General features: G+C 38.9%; 1 pseudogene; it reads right to left on the bottom strand.

Annotated features, from left to right (window-relative positions):
• Positions 1–4,454: 4,454 nt before the first annotated feature.
• LOC123837970 (large ribosomal subunit protein uL23-like) lies at positions 4,455–5,555 on the bottom strand (annotated as a pseudogene).
• Positions 5,556–5,924: the final 369 nt, after the last annotated feature.

Below are 5,924 nucleotides of genomic sequence, written 5' to 3'. Positions count from 1 at the left end.
TGAAGTAGTCAAAAAATCTTTATTGAGTACCTACTATGTGCAAATGCTAATCAATGATTTTGAGAACTCAAAGGAGTATAAGAACAGGTCCCTTGCCCTGAGTTTCAAATCTAGGTGTAAAGAGAAGAGCATCACATATGAAGGTCAACAGGATAAGGGACAGTCTGTGCAAGAGGCAGCATGTTACCTCAGGTGAGTAACAAGTACTCTGGAAGATGAGAGGAGATATAGCCAACTGACTTGTGCCTCAGGTGGTCAGAGAAATTTTCATGAAGACAAGACATGATCAAGAACTTGAAGGATTGGGTAACAGGAAAAAAGTAATTACAAATCTTCATTGATTCACAGTGGGGTTACATCCTGATAAACCCATCGCAAGTTGAAAATATCATCAGTCGAAAATGCATTCTATACACCTAACCTACAGAATGTCATAGCTTAGCCTCCCCTACCTAAACAAGTACAGAACACTTACGTTAGCCTAGGCTACAGTTTAGCCTACATCAAAATCATCTAACACAAAGCCTAATTTATTATAAAGTGTTGACTATTTCATGTAATGTATTGAGAGCTGTACTGAAAGTGAGAAACAGAATGGGTGTATGGGTACAGAACAGTTGTAGGTCTATGTGTTGTTCATCTTTGAGATCGCATGGCTGACTGGAAGCTGTGGGTCCTTGCTGATGCCCAGCATCACCAGAGAGTATTCCACCATGTATCACTGGCCTGAGAAAAGATCAAAACTCAAAAGTCAAAGCAGAGTTTTTACTGAATGCGTATTGCTTTCACACCAACGTAAAGTCAAAAAATCATAAGTCAAACCATCCTAAATGAGGGATCAGCTGTATTTATTAACTGCTCTTAATAATTATACTATGCTATGTTTCTTCCCTGACTCTTGATACTTTTCTCAAACCTCCTCTTCTTCCCAGTTGCCCTCAGAAATCCAGAAGTCATCTATGACATCTCCCTCTCCCTCATTTTCCCACATCTAATTGGTCAAGGAGTCCAGCTGATTTCCCTCAAAAATGAGTGTCAAATGCAACCCCTTTTCTCTATTCCCACTGCTAATACCATAGCCTGCAATACCAATACATTAGCTCCCTACCTGTTTCATGAGGCTACTCCTGCCTCTCTCCAAACACTTCTCCTCACAGTAGCCAATGGAATCTTTTGCTAAGTTTAAATAGGATTATTTTTTGTCTAAGGTCATTCAATGGCTCCTCATAGTCCTGAGAATAATATAGTATGTCCTTAATATGCTTCTCAAGGATGTGCCTATTTTTTGTCCTCATTGGCTTCTGCAGTCACAGACTCTACCACCCTGTCCTGATAACAAACACCACCCTGAGAGGACTCTGTAGTGCGCAAACTCACCAAGTAGTTCCTTCTTCTTGTGTTCTGGAATGTTCTTCCCTTCAGTGTTCACATGGATAACTTCTATTCAATCATTATATCTCAGCTTAACTATTCTTTCATAAGAAAAGTCTTCTCATACCTCAGTCTACATTACCAACCCCCCCAATCCCTGATAATATCTCTCAAATGCCCTATAATTTACAATGATATATTTAGAGTTTTACTTAAAGACTATTTCTCCATTAGTCTCTAGGCTCAGTGATAGTTGGAACCATGTGTATTTTATGCACCATGATAGTCTCAGTTTCTAGTCCCCCACCAAAAAAAAAAAGAATAAATAAATTACTCAATTTCAACACTTAAGTTAGTTTCCATTCTTTTCCACCAATACTGTTCTGTGGTTTACTTTAAGTGTCAAAGCAATTAACATGCTTAAAAGTTCTACAAATTTTCAACATCCAGGGATTATGTATATTTTCTTATTAGTCAGTGCCGCAAGCTCTGCCCCTCCTTCCCTCTAAACTCTGAAGAGTTTAAAAAAATAAAAATCCCATGCTTGATATAGCCTGAAAAACCTTTATTCCACACCTTAACTTACTCCATGTCTTTTTTAAAATTATTATTCTTTCTGATTTTCCTTCTACTTTTTTTTCCAAACAAGCTAAACTTGTATCACACAAACCAGGAAATATCTACCTTCTTCAGACTAATCTCCAGAAGGAAGAAAAGTGAAGCCTCCCAGTGTCCTCAGATGGAAAGAAAGAGAGGACAACTCATCTTCCTAGAGTTTGGGGAAGAACGAAGCAAGAGTAGCTCACTCTAGAGGCCAGACCCAACCCCCAGGCAGGTCTTCTCTTCCCCAGGCCTCAAATATAGGCTCTTTTCTTCCCCTGGCTTAACTCTTAATATTTTATCAAAAACGTTCATTGGTTATAGCAATTCCATGGAACCAAAAAAAAAAAAAAGCAAGAAAAATCTTGTAACATCTCTAAAAACATACCCTCAAATTATTTTTTAAATTAAAATAATAATAGTGAATTGAGTGCTTATAATGAGACAGACACTGCCTAAGTGTTCTACATATGTGAAAGCACTCAGTTCCCCTCACCCCAATAAACCCTATGTAGTGGGTATTATCACTATCACAATTCTAAGGAAACGAGGCCCAAAGAGGGTGAATAATTTACTTAGCTTCACAGAGCTATTAAATAGGAAAAGCATTTTTCTGTGATAAAATTTTACTTATCCACTCTTGTACCCTTGTAACCCACACTAGATATCTGCAAAAAAACTAACTTGGCAAATTCTGCAGATATCTGTTCATTCAACACTCTATTGGGCTTTGGAGCTCCAAAGACAAAGAAATCATTATCCTTGCCTCTCTAGAGCTTGTAGTCCTGGAAAAAGACAAAGCGATGGAAACGTAGGAAACTTACCATAAGTGGTGTCAGCTCCAAGGGGGGATTGACTCTCTCAGTCTAGGGGTTTCCTCTTGGAGAAGGTCACATCTGAATGGCTAGTAATATAATGAATAGTAAGTGATGTCACCAGTCAATATGGAGCATTTAATATACATACTTACCTCTGAGTAACCCCTTTAAAGTTACATAATGTAAATATTTAACCCCCAAATTTAAAACCAACAGAACAAAGAGAATTGGTGAAGAAGTGAGAGACGGGCAGAAGCTGTATAGCCGACAATTGGCTGAACTGAGGGAAGAAGGCTGAAATCTATTGCCTACAGAGGGGGCATCCCAGTGTGAGTGGAGTGGATTTGGTCCACATGACACCAAAAAGGCTCAGACACTGGAACCACTAGGTACCTCTGGGAGCCAATATTCAGAATGGAGCCAAGAATAGGACTAGTTAAAAACCTATCTGGAGCTTTTCAATGGCTCCCATCCCTTCTACCAATCTATACAGCCAGTAAACTACACCTTTGCAACTCTGGGCAGAAGACAAGAACTTTACTCCCAGAAAAAGCTGAATCTACAAGACTATTCACTCAAATAACAAACACAGCTAAGGTCAGGAGCAAAATGCGATATAGGAAATGGGAGATTAAGTGAAAATCTCTGTACTGGACAGTGAGGCTTCTTGAGCCCTTTTCCTAAGTCTGCAGTTATCATAAGCAGAAAGCTGCAAGATTCTCCTCTGGAAAAACAGAATGGTCCAAGGGAGGAGACCTCTAGATACGGACACTGGAAGTCTATAAGGAAAGAGCTGGGTTCTAGCTCTATTGAAAGCAGGCAGCCACCCAGTGCTGCCTTGGCACACGGACCTGCTAATGAGCTTTTAGGGCCCCACTCTTAAATACACATGGGCAGGCAAGATCTCCAAATATTTGAGGAAGCCCTAATATGCAAGGTAGACCAAAGCAAGCAAGCAAGCAAGCAAACAAACAAACAAACAAACAAAGCAGGAGATTAGATTGGACTTAGAAAAAATAGAGATCAATACAGTGAGCAGGAAAAGGCTGAGGGAAAAAAAAACCTTTAATAGATAACTTTAGGAATATGGGATGAAACTACACTTATAAAACAAAACTGGGAAACTAAAAAAAAAAGTTATATTTTAAGCCCAAGGATTTTGTTGTATTATTCTTTATATCATTTTGTAAGTCTTAAGTATCCTTCAATAATTTTTTTGTAAAAAGAGAGAAAAGCTAACTACACCAAAATTGAAAAGCTTTATTTCTTTATTTTTTTAATTTTCATATCTTCAACAGAACCTTTGATAAATGAAGAACAAGAACAGAGATCACCATTCATGTGAAAAATGAACAATCTAAAAATAAAGAAGAGCTCTTGAAATGAAAATGATAGTAGAAAAAAAGGTCAATGGAGGGTTTTAAGACAAAATCAAAGACTCTCCCAAGCAAGAACAGGAAGATAAAGAATTGAAAAATGGAAAATACAAGAAAGAAAATAAGAAAATCAATACAGGATATTCAACATCTGAATAATCTTTGCTCCCAAAATACAGAGTAGAGCTCCAGCCATCATCTTACTTCTTTTTTCTCTTTTTCCTTCTTTCCTTTTTTTGGGGAGGGGGTGAAAAAAATGTATATTTAGATTTAGCCAGCTAGACTCAGTTTAGATGATCCCAATTTTGTTAGCAATATCCAAAGCATCATAATCAGGAGCCAGTTGAACATATACCTTCATCTCTCCATCAGGCCTGATCAGAGTGTTGACCTTCGCCACGTCAATGTCATAGAGCTTCTTTCCAGCCTGTTTGATCTGGCGCTTGTTGGCCTTGACATCTACAATGAACACAAGTGTGTTGTTGTCTTCTATTTTCTTCATGGCTGACTCAGTAGTCAGGGGAACTTGATGAAGGCATAGTGGTCAAGCTTGTTTCTTCTGAGGGTGCTCTTTCAAGGATATTTGGACTGCCTTCAGAGATGTAGTGTCTTGGGCCATTGGAAGGTAGGTGACATGCGGATCTTTATTTTGTGACTGTGGACACCTTTCAGCATCACTTTCTTGACCTTCAAAGCCTTTGTTTTGGCTTCTGCTTTAGGAAGGGCAGGGATTTCCTTCTTCACCTTTGGCACCATCTTCATTGAAAGGGTACCATCTTATTTCTCTTCTTGCCTTTTTTGGGAAAGCGTCTTAAGAAAGTTATCTACACCCACTAATTATCATTTCTTCCCTCCTCTCTCTGTGAATCCACTCCAGTCAAATTTTTACCTTACCACTTCCCCAACATCTATTTTCATCAAGATCACCAAAAAAGAAACTCATTTCTTAGTCCTCATCTCACTTATCAGCAGCACCTGACAAAGTAGATAATTCCCTCCTTCTTGGAAAACTTTCTTTGCTTGTGGAACTCCACATATCCCTGCTTTCCTCCTACACCTTGGCCTCTTCCTCTCAGTCTTTCCTGCTATTTCTTACTCATCAACCTGATCTCTAAATGTGGACAGTGCCTCCAGACTCCATCCTGAGATCTCCTTTCCTCTAGTGAGTATATAATCTACACCCATTCTCTGGGCTATCACTTCCTATCTCATGGTCATACAGACCACCTATATGCTGAAGGCTTCCACATCTATATCTCCAGCCCACATACCTCACCTAAACATGCAGACCTAAATGTCAAACTCACAATTTACATCTTTATTTGGATATGTAACAGGCATGTCATACTTTCAACGCCCAATTCCAAACTTCTTACACTTTCCTCCCTCTCCCCAGAAATAAAGATTAAAAAAAAAAAAAAAACAAAAAAAAAACAAGCTTTCCTCCTGTACTTTTCCCTTTTCAGTTTTTGGCAACTTCTTTTTTTAGGCTCATGCCAAAATCCTGAGTCATCTTCCTTCCTTTTTATCTCACACCTCAGATATGGTCTGTCAGCAAATCATGACACTTCTACCTTCAAAACATATAAAGAATTCAACCACAACTCACAATCCTCACTGCCACTGCTCTGGTACAAGCCACTGTTACTTCTCTCTTGATTTGTTGCAACAGCCTCCTGAATGGCACCCTTGCTTCTACCTTTGCCTTCTTTCAGACTCTCTCACCATACCAGCCAAAGTGATTCCATTAAGACCTCTG

The sequence above is a fragment of the Mirounga angustirostris genome, unplaced genomic scaffold, assembly GCF_029215605.1.
Source record: "Mirounga angustirostris isolate CCGP_5_RB_7025 unplaced genomic scaffold, mMirAng1.0.hap1 SCAF_5, whole genome shotgun sequence".
NCBI lineage: Eukaryota > Metazoa > Chordata > Mammalia > Carnivora > Phocidae > Mirounga > Mirounga angustirostris.
Note: the sequence above shows the minus strand (reverse complement) of the source record. Positions and strands in the feature narration are given on the sequence as shown.